Below are 14840 nucleotides of genomic sequence, written 5' to 3'. Positions count from 1 at the left end.
ATAATATGGGAGGGCCTATTAAAACTAAGACCAAAAAAAATCATTCGTACTTTAAATAAATGAAAGCCTTCAGAATTCCTTATCCAAAATTCCGTGGAGGCTGAATCCTTGAACATATTCAAACCTGAAATCAGGGAAGGAATTAATTGTTATGGGCATTGGGCAGGGAAGCAAGTTGAAGCAAAGTTTGGTCATCCTCAAAACCAATAATAAAACAAACTTGGCAGCACAAGTTCATGGACATGTCAGTGTGGTGATGGGGTATAGGATTGAAGTGGTCGACTTCTGGGTGTTAGCGAACTTGATATATTCAAGTCTTATTTTTGGAGGATATTGTAAAGCATAAATGTAACAACATATGCAGAATATGAGCATTAAAATTACTTGTGTGGTTTCATTCATTTGTCCAGTGCCTAAATTCACCAGTTTGACTTTATGTATACTCATTTGCAATATACATATAAAAAACAAAACATGAAAGAGACATTGACATCAATGAAATTTAAATCAAATTCCAGGAAGTTAATCATTTACTACATATTTGCTGAATGTGTTAACCTTTAAAAAATTGCAGACTAGTCCAAGGACAGATTTTTATTCAGTAATTAATGCTGGTGGTCTCGTGACCCTGACATGTGACACTGATGATGTCAAAAACTGAAGGCAAAGTAATACAGCAATGTTGGAGCTGATATACAAGCAAGACTGGGCATAAGACAAAATAGGGTAGCCTAGTTTTAGACACTTTGAGTCACAATGATTGGAGGCTGAAGGTTAGTGTTGAGCTGAGGTAGGCAGTAATGCAAAAGGGGGGCAAAATGGCACGTGGCTAAATGCAAAACCCATGATGCCATAGCTAAAGGATATGCTGGTCTGAAGGCACAACCAAATATTTTTATGCTGGTCTGATGATACGACCAAATATTTTTTAACATGGTGATATTTTGATATAATGTCATAATGTTCAGAGTGAATGAACTGAAACCGCAGGGGTCAGCGCTGGGTCCAAAACTGTTCACTCTCTATATTAATGATTTGGAAGAGGGAACCAAGTGCAGCGTATCTAAATCTGCTGATGACATCAAATTGAATGGAAAAGCAAATTGTGCAGAGTTCTAAAGATAGTGAGTAGTAAAAGGTCTGGTAGTTGGAGTACAATGCAATGTTATCCACTGGAAGAAAAAATTAAGATAAGGTTTTTTTTAAATAGTGAAAGATTGCAGCATGTTGTGCAGAGGGACTAGGTGGTGCTTGTGCATGAATCACAGGTGTAACAGGAAACCGCAAATGAGAGGGGATTTTGTGGAAACATAAAATTATGAAAAGAATAGGCCATGTGGAGGTAGGAAAGTTGTTTCCACTGGTAGGTGAGACTAGATCGAGGGGACATAGCCTCAAGATTCAGGAGCCTAGATTTAGGATGGAGATGAGGAGGACCACATTAAACAGTGTGTTCATTCACTGAGCCATTGGCAAAGCTGAAATGTTCAGTTCTGATGTTTGCAAGCAATACTTAAAAGACACAGAGAAAAGGCATACACAAGTTATTTTAATTGAACAAAACATAGTGAGTTCAAATTGGAAAGCTGTTCTGGCTACATGCAAGATGTTTCCATAGAGAAACTGCGAAGTACCACACAAGCTCCTGTGTAACAGATAGTTGCTGCTGTCAACCAATTGGAAGGTTTGATGAAAGATATCTGGCATGTTCATTTTGTTCAAGCAGCCAAGTACTAATCTGGCAGAAAAAAATTGTATTTACTGTAAACTGGAGTTTTTGTTCAAGTTTGAAATACCATTGTTTTATTTTCTAAGGGGCAATTGCTTGTTCCAGAATATACATAGAACACTGCAGGATAGTACAGGGCCTTCTGCCCTCAATTTTGCGCCGACCCATATATTCCTAAAAACAAAGTACTAAAGACTCTCTACTCTGTAACCCTCTATTTTTCTTCCATCCATGTGCCTGTCTAAGAATCTCTTAAATGCCCCTAATGTTTCAGTGTTCACCACTATCTCTGGCAAGGCATTCCAGGCACTGACAACTTTCCTCTCTTAACTTTGAACATATGTCCTCTGGTGTTTGCTATTCCTGCGCTGGGAAACAAATGCTGGGTGTCCACACTGTCCATGCCTCTCATAATCTTGTAGACCACTCTTAAGTCTCCTCTCATTCTTCTACACACCAAAGAGCAAAGTTCCAGCTCTGCTGACCTTGCCTCATAAGACTTATTTTCCAATCCAGGCAACATCCTGGTAAATCTCCTCTGTACCCTCTCCATTGCTTCAATCCCCCCTATAAATGAAGCCTAGGATCCCATAGGCCTTCTTAACTATCCTATCAATGTGTGTGGTGACCTTGAGGGATGTATGGATTTGAACCGTAAGGTTTCTCTGTTCATCCACACTCTTAAGTAACCAACCATTAACCCTGTACTCAGCCTTCTGGTTTTTCCTTCCAAAATGCATCACCTCACATGTATCCAGATTGAACTCCATCTGCCACTTTTCTGCTCATCTCTGCATCCTGCCTATATTCTCTTATAACTTTTGACATCCTTCAGTTCCATCCTCAACTCCTCCAACCTTTGTGTCATCAGCGAACTTACTGACCCATCCTTCTGCCTCTTCATCCAGGTCACATAAAAATCACAAAGAGCAGGGGTCCCAGAACAGATCCTTGCGGCACTCCACTTGCCACTGACCTCCAGGCAGATGACTTTCCTTCCACTGCTACTCTTTGCTTTCTTCCTGCAAGCCAATTTTTTAAAATCAACACAGCCAAAATTCCACTGATCCCATGTCTCATGTCTTTTTGGATGTATCTTTCATGGGGGACCTTGTCAAATGCATTAATAAAATCCATGTAGACCACATCCACTACCCTATCCTCATCAATTTCTTTTGTTACCTTCTCAAAAAAACTCAATTAGGCTCATGAGGCATGACCATCCCTTCACAAAGCCCTGCTGACTATCCTTGAGTAGACTGGATTTCTCCAAATGCTCATAGATCCTATCCTTAAGAACCCTCTCCAATAGTTTGCACACCTCTGAGACAAGACTCACCAGTCTATAATTCGCAGGATTCTCCCTATTACTATTTTTAATCAAAGGGATTACATTTGCCATTTTCCGATCCTCCGGCATCTTCCCTATAGCCAAAGAGGATTCAAAGATCATAGCTACTGCCCCAGCTATCTCTTTTCTCACTTCCCACAGGAACCTTGGGCATCTGGCCCCAGGGATTTATCAATCTTGATATTTTTTAAGAAGATCCAACAATTCCTCTTCCTTAATCTCCACACTGTCAAGCACACAAATCTGTTCTATTCCGACCTCATCCTGATCAAGGTCCTTTTCTCCCATGAATACTGAAGCAAAGCATTCATTTCGGACTTCCTCAACCTCCTCCACCTCCAGGCACATGTTGCCTCCTTTATTGGATAAAGGATCATTTCCAGGGCTAATACTATCTCCTACGGTATTGTGCACCTACAAATGGATGTGTTCTGATGATCAGTCTGTGATGAGATTGGTTTCATGAGTATTTGCTGTCCCTGTTACTAATGAAGAATTTAGTCCCACCACTTTATCAAGTGTTTCCCTTCCAATGGAGCTCACTGAAAACTGATAAGCAAGTGGGACCTTGGGCTTTTTTTTACCCCCTTATAAAGCACATATAAATGCAAGTAATGCAGATAGCATTTTGTTGGAATTAGATCATGGAGCACATACCAATAAATATTAGACAAACTACAACAGATTTCCTTAGCAATGGACTTCAACACATTTATCACCCAGCAATCAGTACACTTTATTTCACAAGTAACTTGCACAATTTGAGTTCAACGAAGGGTATTCACTTTCACACTGGAAGAAAGATCCTATAATAGCCAAGCACACAAGATGTGAGTAAAGTATTAGTCTCAGATTACATAGCCTGGACAAGTGGCCAATTAATCAGACACAAATCTATAAGGCTTTGATTTGATGAACATTTTGTGAAGACCAAATACTAGAAAACTGATCACACTATGTAGGGTGTGAGAAATATTGCCTTGGCATCAATTGGGAAATTTGTCCTCTCTTTTATCACAGAAATTTTTATCTGCTTTACAATTTTTTTTAAAATGTAAAATATTCTTAAATAACATCAAAGATCATGCAAATGCAAAATACGTCCACAATGAGATTTTAAATGTTTGGAAGTCTACGACCTGAAACCAATTTATTTATTCACAGCACAAGAAGACTTTACTTTCCCATATCACTGCTGTTCAAAAGGACTAACACAAAATGTGTGAAACACAAGAGTCTGCAGTCGCGATTGCAGTAAAAACACACTGAAATGCTGAAGACCAGCTGAGATCCTCCAGCATTTGGTGTGTTTTGTTAAATCAAGGATCAATGACCACAAATACAGTCTCATACTTGTGCCTTTACAGCTTTGGCCTTAAAAATCAGAGACATGGTGTCTCAGGTTTTCTAGCTACAGCATCATTCCAATTTACTGCCACTGATCTATACCTTGCTTCTCACTACTGAACAATTATTTGGAAGGCAAGTTTTTTTTTCCCTTGAACTGACAGGAACGGAGGGAATAAAGGGTTCCTCAATGCACTTACAGTACATAATTTCAGAGGCTTCTTGGTATCTTCTTTCCTGGAGCACCTGATTCCAGCAGTCACTATACATTAAGTATATACTTACTTCAGGCAAATTTCCTCACCAGCTACCTCGGTCGTTGATTTCAGCTCATCTTTACACAGGGAAATTATATTAATGAACTTTGCAAATTGAAGTTCCTGTTCTTTTTATGCAACTTTCACAAACAGCCTTAAAATGACCTGCCCCATTGTTTTAGCACTAAAATCAAATGTGTAGAGCAATTCCCAGATCCAAATTGGACAAAATCGGGTGATATCCTAGAACCTTGCATTTCAGAGACAAAATCCTTATTATCCTGCTGCAGGCATTATCATTCTGCTGATATCTCCCTCATTGCTATTGCCCACCAGCAACAAATTGTTTCAGCTTGTTTTCCCATGAGGAAAGCCTTTTCACAAGAAAGGGAGTAACTGAATACAATCAACAACATGAAAGGTGTATGTTCATGTATTTTATCGTTTCAATGTATTAAAAATGTCATGCAACTGAAAAGGGGGCTGTTGTGCGCCAGCAATCTATTCTTTTGTCCACATTTGTTCTGAAACAGCATGTGGCAAAAATGATCACAGGATCAAAATTCAGAATCTCCTTATGTGAATGCACCTTCAATCACAAGGAGTCCAAAGATCAAAATGCCTTTTTCTCAAGAAATTTTGGAATGGGCAATAAATGCTAACCTTACCCTCATCTCATTTATGAAACAAAAATCCTTTTGCCAAACATGTAAACACAAGTATAAAATGTTCTACATAACTTATCTCAATCTCTTTCATGAGCGAATTAGCTACAAATGATTAATCCATTAATTCAGAACCATTTTTACTGGTGCTCTTCTACCACATCAGACTCTTTATGCTTGTAATTCTGTTTGAATTAATTCTATCCATTCAACTGTTGGTTGCACCTTATTGACTAGTTCTAACATTTGGTGTACAGTATGTGCTTGGCTGAGGAGCCAATAGGGCAAAGCTATCGTCCACTGGACGATGACTTAATATCTCCAAGTCAGAATCCCACCTAAAAGTGTGATTTCATTTTGCCACACTAGAGAGATCAGGAAAGGATGTTGCTTTGGGCCACTTCAAGCTATCCTTTATTTATGTCATGGGCGGCATGGTTGGCATAGCAGTTAACGCAATGCTGTTACAGTGCCAGTGATCAGGACCGAGTCGGAATCCCACGCTGTCTGTAGGGAGTTTGTACATCCTCCCTGTGTCTATGTGGGTTTCCTCCAGAGGTTCCGGTATCTTCCCACTGTTCGAAATGTAGGTTAATGATGGCATGGACTTGTGGGCAGAAATGGCCTGTTATGGTGCTGTATGTCTAAATCTAAATAAATCTAAAGTGTAGCCCATTCAATCCATCATTCACTGATATTATGGATAATCTTTTATTTTAGCATTACTTTTTTGCACTTTCTGCATGTCCCTCAATTTCCTTGCATCAAACATTTATCAGTCTTCAATATAATCTAGAATAAACAAGCAATATGTAAAACCAGGTGGTATTTGACAATGAAAAAGTTCTCACAACATTTTACCACCAAAATGAAACAAAAATTCTGTTGGTGGCCTGGGAAGGGGCTCAAAGTCTCCAGTGACCACCCCTCTCCCCCCCCCCACCCTCACTGTCCCATGGGTTTGTTACTGTTGGTCATTGGTACTTAAAGCAATACTTAAGATGATCTGTGAGTGAACAAAGGTTGAAAACCACTGTTCTGGATGACATTTCTACTCATCTCTATGGTCTGAATGGTCCATCCTTATTTTGAGATTGCGCCCTTGATTCTCTGAACACCTCAGCCAAAGCAAACATCATCCTTGCATCTCACCTGTCAAGTCCTGAAGAATTCTGTTTCAATGATTTCCAATTACATTATTCTTTGAAACTGATTAATCTCTCTTCGTACAATAAATCTGTCATTCCATGAATTAATATTGTAAACTGTCATTGCATATCCTCTATTATATGGCGAGCTCTCCACTGGCCACCGTGACAGAGGTGCACCAAAGAAAAGGTACAAGGACTGCCTAAAGAAATCTCTTGGTGCCTGCCACATTGATCACCGCCAGTGGGCTGATAACGCCTCAAACCGTGCATCTTGGCGCCTCACAGTTTGGCGGGCAGCAGCCTCCTTTGAAGAAGACCGCAGAGCCCACCTCACTGACAAAAGGCAAAGGAGGAAAAACCCAACACCCAACCCCAACCAACCAATTTTCCCTTGCAACCGCTGCAATCGTGTCTGCCTGTCCCGCATCGGACTGGTCAGCCACAAACGAGCCTGCAGCTGACGTGGACTTTTTACCCCCTCCATAAATCTTCGTCCGCGAAGCCAAGCCAAAGATCACAACTACATCACTTTTTAGAAATGAAAAATCTTTCAGATACAGTCTCAACAGGGTTTTACATAATTGAACAACAGCCTTCTCCTGTATTCGTATCCCATTACAATAAAGACATTTCCATGCATCTTAAAACAAAATAAAGAGATAAATTAATGACATAAATACAGAATGTTCCTTTTGAAATGAGAATACCATCAGTGACACCTAATTCTTCTTTGGCCTATTTTGAACAAGCCCAGAACATAAGTATCTGTGAAACCAGCTCTCAAAACTTAAATTTATTACAGCAATGCTCTAAGATGAAAGTTGTTAAAAGGTTAAAGTGGAACTAACTCTACAAGGCTGCGTCTAGACGACAGACCATTACTTTTGGATCCACCCTTTAAAATGGTGCAGAAAGCCTTTGGCCAAGTGACTAATGCTCTCCCTCTGAACAGCAAGCTGCTCTATTTTAACAATTGTCGCAATTGTTTTTTTTTCAAAGAACTGTCAGGTTCATGCTCTTCACAGGCATTTTAAATTAGCTTATTCAGTGCAGTGGCTGTTCTCTGCCAAATCCAATCCAGTCTGGGGGAATAAACCACACAGGACAGGAAGTGTGAGGTCAGCAGGAAGGCATTTTGTGAATTGTGAGCTTCCCTGCACCGTGTGAACAAAACGATTCAGACAAATCGTGGAGCTGCACCATAACCAGCTGAATTCACAGCAAGATTAAGACACTTACAACATGTTATTTTAAATCAATATAATTTAAATATATTTATCAAATAAACTGCACTTTTCTGCTTTGTGCCATCACTCGTAAATATTTCCAAAACTCAAAAGTTTGTCCAGATACCTGTGTGGTAGTGGTGATGAACCATCCTTTTGAAACACAGTTCTCCACTAGTCACAGTCATAGCAATTTTAAAACACTAATTATCTTTTTCTGCCACTTCAGGGCAATAAACCACATCAATATAGATTTGGTTTTATGTATTGAGTAGACCTTCAAAGGCTATCCTTTCCTCACAGGATGAGAGAATTTAAAAATTACAGGCTGAAAGAATAATCATTCCACCCTTGGAAGACCTATTGAAATATGCAAAACCTAATGCAATAACATAATCAGAACTCAATCAGCTCTTCTTAATGATAATCATAATGTTTATTGTTAGATACTGTGTATTGTATGATATACATATGCACCAAAATTCTTTATCTTTTAAATAATTCCAAGTTGGGGAGTAAAGGAGGATCTTCATTGGACAAAACTGACTGTGACCAGCAACCAGATGATATGAGATTCAGTGGTGGGTACATTTTCATTCCCTTATGGACCACGAGGAGGAGAACAGCACTTTTTTTCAGGTTAATCTAAATTCCCATCCTGGAACACTAACCCTTAGTCAGGTATGCTGCCTTATGTTTCCTAGGTTAAAGTCCTGCTACATTTAATTTTTACAGCAATCAGCTGTTTAATGCCAATTCCCTGGCTGTTTGATCATGATGTACAGCTGTTAAAATAGCCTAAAGTTGCCAGCAGCCACTCCCAACTATGTACAATGGTTGCTCTTATACATTTCTCCCCCCGAGGAATCAAAATATGTTTCAAGTTCTTTTTTTTTCACAATTTAAAATCTTCATCTGCCATGCGAAATTTAAATTTAACACCCTGCATTAATAGCCTACATGATTAGTTTATAAGATTTTCTCAGCAGTTCTTTTTTACCTGAATGCCTTCCTCTATCCCTGTACTTGCTTAAAACCTTTTGCATCCAAACCATATCAAATTCAGGGTGAAACACAAGTATTTCCCTTCTCCAAAGCTGATGCTTGATCTGCTAAGCATTTGCAGCAGTTTCTGCCTTCACATACCAGACAACCCTCACATGATCGCAATGTTGCTATCTGGCTTCATACTTTTCCAGATTTTTTTTTTTACATCACACCACAGGAAAACGATGTAAAATATATATTGATTTTAAAAAAACACTTAAAATTAAGACCTAAATTCATGGAGAGAGAGAACAGTCAACGGTGCTATTCAAAATGGGAATCTAAGCAGTGAAAGCATAAAAATAGAATCCAAGGTTCCGAAACTGAACATTAGTTTACAAAAAAATTCCAAGATCCACTCTTTTCAACACATTCCAGTTTTCAGTCATGAGAAGGTGTGACTGGAGGCTGGGGGAGAAAAAGATACAAAACTAGCTGCAAACATTTTCGAATCTAAATTAATAGCTTATTTCAGCGAGTATTTAAATGACATACATCTCTCCTCTCTCCCCCCAATCTCCCCTTCCTCCGTGGTTGACTCACATTAAGCACCAACCCTTAGACACATGACACACCCAGTATTGCATCCAAATCAAGAATCCTCTTGTAACTCTCTCCAGCATGAGCAATAAGCAGCAGGAAGCTGTTCAGTGTATTTTCCTTAAAGTCAAGTTCACTCACCTCGCTGAACTTGGTGATTCAACCAAGCTAATCTCCAACCCAAAATATCATCACCTGTATGATTAAAACATCATATTCTAATTTTGAACATGAAAGTAGCAAATACTTGAGGGGGAATAATGTTCATTGAAAGCTTGATTAAATCCACTGATTACAACACTGCAACTTTAAACTGCTTAAACTAACCTGAGACAACTTTACCAGGTTTTAGTGCTTTTCAAGTATAAATTCAAGCTTCCAAACAAATCATCAATTTAGAAAAACTTTCTCGGCGAGATGCTTCTTAATTCAAAGCAGGCAAACTGAATTAGCTGATTGTTTAAAGGGTGTAACTATTCTGGACTTCCTGCTGGAGCGTTGCACTTAAAAACGGCTAATGCAATTACTATCGTAGGAAAGACTCTCAATTGCAATTCCTCCACAAGCACACTCTTTTCACTTGCAAAGAAGGAGTCAGAATTACCAACATATACACATATGAAAACAAACTTAAGAAAAAAATAAATTAGGCAGAAATAGAAAAATATCAAAGTTAATAAAAGCAAAATACTGTAGTTGCCAGAACCTCAAATAAACACACAAATACTAAAAATATTCAGTGTTACGTACGAAACCAGCAGCAATAGAAATTCAATACAATAATTTTTATTAATAACTATAAACGTAATACTTCTTACTTAATTCTAAACTTTAACCCCTCTATGCACAAATGTGTGTCTGTGTGTGTGTCTGTGTGTGTGTCTGTGTGTGTGTCTGTGTGTGTGTCTGTGTGTGTGTCTGTGTGTGTGTCTGTGTGTGTGTCTGTGTGTGTGTCTGTGTGTGTGTCTGTGTGTGTGTCTGTGTGTGTGTCTGTGTGTGTGTCTGTGTGTGTGTCTGTGTGTGTGTCTGTGTGTGTGTCTGTGTGTGTGTCTGTGTGTGTGTCTGTGTGTGTGTCTGTGTGTGTGTCTGTGTGTGTGTCTGTGTGTGTGTCTGTGTGTGTGTCTGTGTGTGTGCGCGCGCGCGCAGTTCATGTATCATTCTGAAGAAATGATTTTAAAGTTCAGTCAGTTTTGCTTTGAAACTCAGATACTTTAAATTGTTGCTCAGCAGCAATTATGATGTTGGTGTGAGGCATCAGACTTTTCAAAACTCACAAATTTCTTGTAGTTTTCAGAGAATTCTTTCTTCATACTGTAATGGATTATGTTATATTTTATATTATGTATAGATATGTTTTTGGGAGATTAAATTGTGGCAGGTTTTTTAGTGTAGGTCACATACAAACACATCAAAACAGAACTCATTTAAAATGCTGGAGCTCTGGTCAAGCCAGACAGTCCAGGCTCTGAGTGCCTTTGCAAAAACTTTGAAAAATGCCGATAGAGACTTTACCAGTAGGTGTTAATTGGACATGCTGTGGAGTAATGGATTATTGTTTTGGAAAGCAACAGATGAATGGACTTGGAAGATTGGGTCCAGTGCCACGGTCTGTCTGAGTGAAGTTTGCTGTGCTGTTCTAAGAGGGTCATGTGGTTTTCTCTGAGAGAGAGAGAGAGAAAATTCAGTTCTACAGTTCAGCAGCGGCAGCTGGGACTGGAACATGATAAGTTGGCAAGCTTGTGGAAAACCCCCATTTTTGAAACCAGGTTGTGAGTTTTTAGTTCAGCCTGGTCAAAGCCCTTGTGGTCCATACAAGAGGAGAGGACTGGCTACCTAATGTTTCACTTGAAATAAGGGAAACAAAAAGGAACTCTGTCATGACCTGAAAGAAAGAGGTTAACATCTGGAAAACCCTGATGGGGCAAGTTTCTTTGGTAAGACATGGAAATGGCTGATCAGAAGGAATTGGTTGTGGATGTCCCATGAGCAACAAATCTCTCTCTGAAAACCAACAAGAATCTTCCTGAGCAGTAACCATTTACCTTTCAAGTACCAAAGCCTGGTGAAATTCATAAATGTTAAATTCTGTGCACAGTTTCAGAAATGCCTGATACCAGTGAACTTGGAGGAATGAGAAGTGAGATTGGATTGTGAATCAAAGAACTTTTCTGAACTTACATACATGCTGTGAATTAGGAGGTTGTTAGGTTAAGTTAATAGTAATAAGTTAAAGTTTCATCCTGTTTAAAGATAATTAAAAGCAACTTTTGTTTAAGTAACCATTTGTCTTGGTGAATTTCTATTGCTGTTGGGTTTTGGGGTCCTCTGGGATCATAACAATATGAATGATTTCACCATCTTGCATGGAGATTTCAGTACTTGTTTTTCTTCCATGACAATTTCACAAACCCAGGCAAGGGTTAAATGAAGTGCCAGGTAGAAATGGATATAGTAGAACTGCCCTCTCTCTTAAAGAGACAGTTGGAAGTGGTCATTCTCTTTCTAAAGCCACTTATTCTGTGTTCTCCTTTAACCAGAAGTAACGCATAACAGTACTTTTCTGGTTACTGTATCTTCAATCCTGTGTTATTCACAGGATGGTCAAGCACCTTCTTCTATCCTGTGTTACCTACAGGATGGTAAAGTGTCTCCTGCTTCAGTCTGAAATTAGTTCCTTAATATTCCAAAAAGTATCTTTATCATATGACACCATTCCTGTCTTTTGAAATTAATTTCAAAGTTACTTCACACCTATATGCTAAAAGCATATGACTTTATCTCTTCTAAAAGCTGTATGAGCCAAGGCCTCTGATCTGTTTGCTGACCAACCAGTAAATGGCTTCCTTGTATACATAGCTACCATCTGAATTTCCATTCTAACAACATAGGTAAACAAGCAAAAAGTCTTTTGCTTAATTAGATGTCCTCCTTGAGCAACCCCATTGACTTAGATATTCCAAAGAACAAACACCTAGCTTTATTGGGGTTGCTTACCAGACTTTGCGATTCCAAAAATGGCTTCTCTCTGAATGTAATTGTGTGCGTCTCTGTGTCCAAACCCAAAAAATAGTTTCACTAAAAATATATATAGAATTTTATATACCAGTGATTAATATTAAATTCTGTCACAGTGGGTCAGACATCTGTGGAGAAAGAAGGAAGATCGACATTTGGATTGATGGCCTTTTAAGTTTGATGAAAGGCCACTGACCCAAAATATTTATTCTTACTCCAAGCGCAGGTCATAACTGACCTGATTTCTCAGATTTATTGTCAGCTCACACCAAGACACAAGAGCAACTTGTCTGTGAACTACTCTTTGCAGACGATGCTGCTGTAGTTGCCCATTCAGAGTCAGCTCTTCAGCGCTTGACGTTCTGTTTTGTGAAAACTGCCAAAATGTTTGGCCTGGAAGTCAGCCTGAAGAAAACTGAGGTCCTTCATCAGCCAGCTCCCCACCATGACTACCAGCCCCCCCCACATCTCCATCGGGCACACAAAACTCAAAACGGTCAACCAGTTTACCTATCTCGGCTGCACCATTTCATCGGATGCAAGGATCGACAACGAGATAGACAACAGACTCGCCAAGACAAATAGCGCCTTTGGAAGACTACACAAAAGAGTCTGGAAAAACAACCAACTGAAAAACCTCACAAAGATAAGCATATACAGAGCCGTTGTCATACCCACACTCCTGTTCGGCTCCGAATCATGGGTCCTCTACTGGCATCACCTACGGCTCCTAGAACGCTTCCATCAGTGTTGTCTCCGCTCCATCCTCAACATTCATTGGAGCGACTTACTCAGCAACATCGAAGTACTCGAGATGGCAGAGGCCGATAGCATCGAATCCATGCTGCTGAAGATCAAACTGCGCTGGGTAGGTCACGTCTCCAGAATGGAGGACCATCGACTTCCCAAGATCGTGTTATATGGTGAGCTCTCCACTGGCCACCGAGACAGAGGTGCACCAAAGAAGAAGTACAAGGACTGCCTAAAGAAAGCTCTTGGTGCCTGCCACATTGACCACCGCCAGTGGGCTGATATCGCCTCAAACCGTGCATCTTGGCGCCTCACAGTTTGGCGGGCAGCAACCTCCTTTGAAGAAGACCGCAGAGCCCACCTCACTGTCAAAAGACAAAGGAGGAAAAACCCAACACCCAACCCCAACCAACCAATTTTCCATTGCAACCGCTGCAACCGTGTCTGCCTGTCCCGCATTGGACTTGTCAGCCACAAAAGAGCCTGCAGCTGACGTGGACATTACCCCTCCATAAATCTTCGTCCGCGAAGCCAAGCCAAAGAGACTGAAGGCATACATGACATCACATTTAACCCTAAGATTCTTTTTTCCCTGCAGGTAAAGCAGAATCATGACTTATTGGTGACGCAAAAAAAAGTACACAATGTACACATAAGTAAATAAAGAAATCTAAACAAACTGACTGTGCGAGGAAAAAAAAACAATAAAGTGCAAAAGAGGCCTTAAAAGAGTCCCAGATTGAATTTGTTGTTGAGGAGTCTGATGGTGGAGGGGTAGCAGCTGTTCCTGAACTTGATGGTGCTAGTCTTGTGGGACCATACCTCTTTGGTGATGGCAGCAGCGAAAATAGATTGTGTGCTAGGGGTGTGGATTCTGAATGCTGAGTGTTTCCAGCATTTTGTTAAAGGATATATTACGTGGATAGTGATAATTAGATAAATAACAATTTTTGATATAAAGGATACAGAATGAAACCTCAGCTTCTTAAACATCTATCAGTGGCCTAAAAAAGAGTATTTTTCTGATACAGTGAACTCTCCCATCAATTGATCCAATAATCTCAGTTCATTTCAGTAATGCCTACTCCATCTTAATTTCTGTTTCAATTTAGAAGTGCAGAGAGCTAGAAGACTTTTTGGGCTGGAAATCATTGCAGAGATGGACTGAGATTAGTTCCACAGTGTACAACAAAAAATTCCGATTTCTGTTCCAGGATAACAAATCATTTGCTCCAGATTCCAATTTCTGTAAGTTTCTCATGTGTCTTTTATTCAAAATCTGGTTATCTGTAATTGCCTTTTGGCATCTTCTGCAACAATTAACCAATAAGTATGCTATTTCTGCCATTATAAGAAGTATTTACATACTATGATATGGAGGGATTTTCTGTCCTTCATATCAATTTTAGCTCCCAGTAAATTAATGCAATTAGTCCCATTCTCTCTCTTCTTATTTTGCTTTACATGCATCTCAACTGCCTTTTGATTATTTTTTGAGTGTGCTACACAAAATGGGAATTTACAATGTCTAATTATGCTAACAGAACAACTCCAGAAATTATGAAGACACTGGAGCATCTTGGACACATTCACATGGATGCTCCAGGTCAGGTTCAAACTCAGGTCTCCTATCTGCTGTGCCGCAGTGTGGCATTTTCTGCATTCGTGGCATTTTTCACGTTGAACAATTTAAACTAACCTTTGGTCATATTAGGAGGGAGCAGTTCTCCTCCATAAAAATCGAACTTTAATGTTCCAGAGT

General features: G+C 39.6%; 2 protein-coding genes across 7 annotated transcripts in view; one reads left to right on the top strand and one right to left on the bottom strand.

Moving 5' to 3' along the window:
* The window catches only part of LOC138740483 (bone morphogenetic protein 15-like), a 141560-nt gene that overhangs the window by 79472 nt on the left and 47248 nt on the right, over nt 1-14840 (top strand). For 2 of the 5 annotated variants that reach the window (XR_011342945.1, XR_011342941.1), the window contains one exon: nt 14191-14459. The exons of the other annotated variants lie outside the window; for them this stretch is intronic. The gene's annotated coding sequence lies outside the window, so the exon portion shown is untranslated. Of the gene's footprint in view, nt 1-14190; nt 14460-14840 lie in introns of those variants that run through there. 5 annotated transcript variants of the gene reach the window in all.
* Nucleotides 1-14840, bottom strand: part of LOC138740479 (protein Shroom4-like) — a 102026-nt gene that overhangs the window by 59803 nt on the left and 27383 nt on the right. The gene's annotated exons all lie outside the window — the stretch shown is intronic.

This window comes from Narcine bancroftii, chromosome 8 (assembly GCF_036971445.1).
Source record: "Narcine bancroftii isolate sNarBan1 chromosome 8, sNarBan1.hap1, whole genome shotgun sequence".
In the NCBI taxonomy this organism is placed as follows: Eukaryota; Metazoa; Chordata; class Chondrichthyes; order Torpediniformes; family Narcinidae; genus Narcine; species Narcine bancroftii.
Note: the sequence above shows the minus strand (reverse complement) of the source record. Positions and strands in the feature narration are given on the sequence as shown.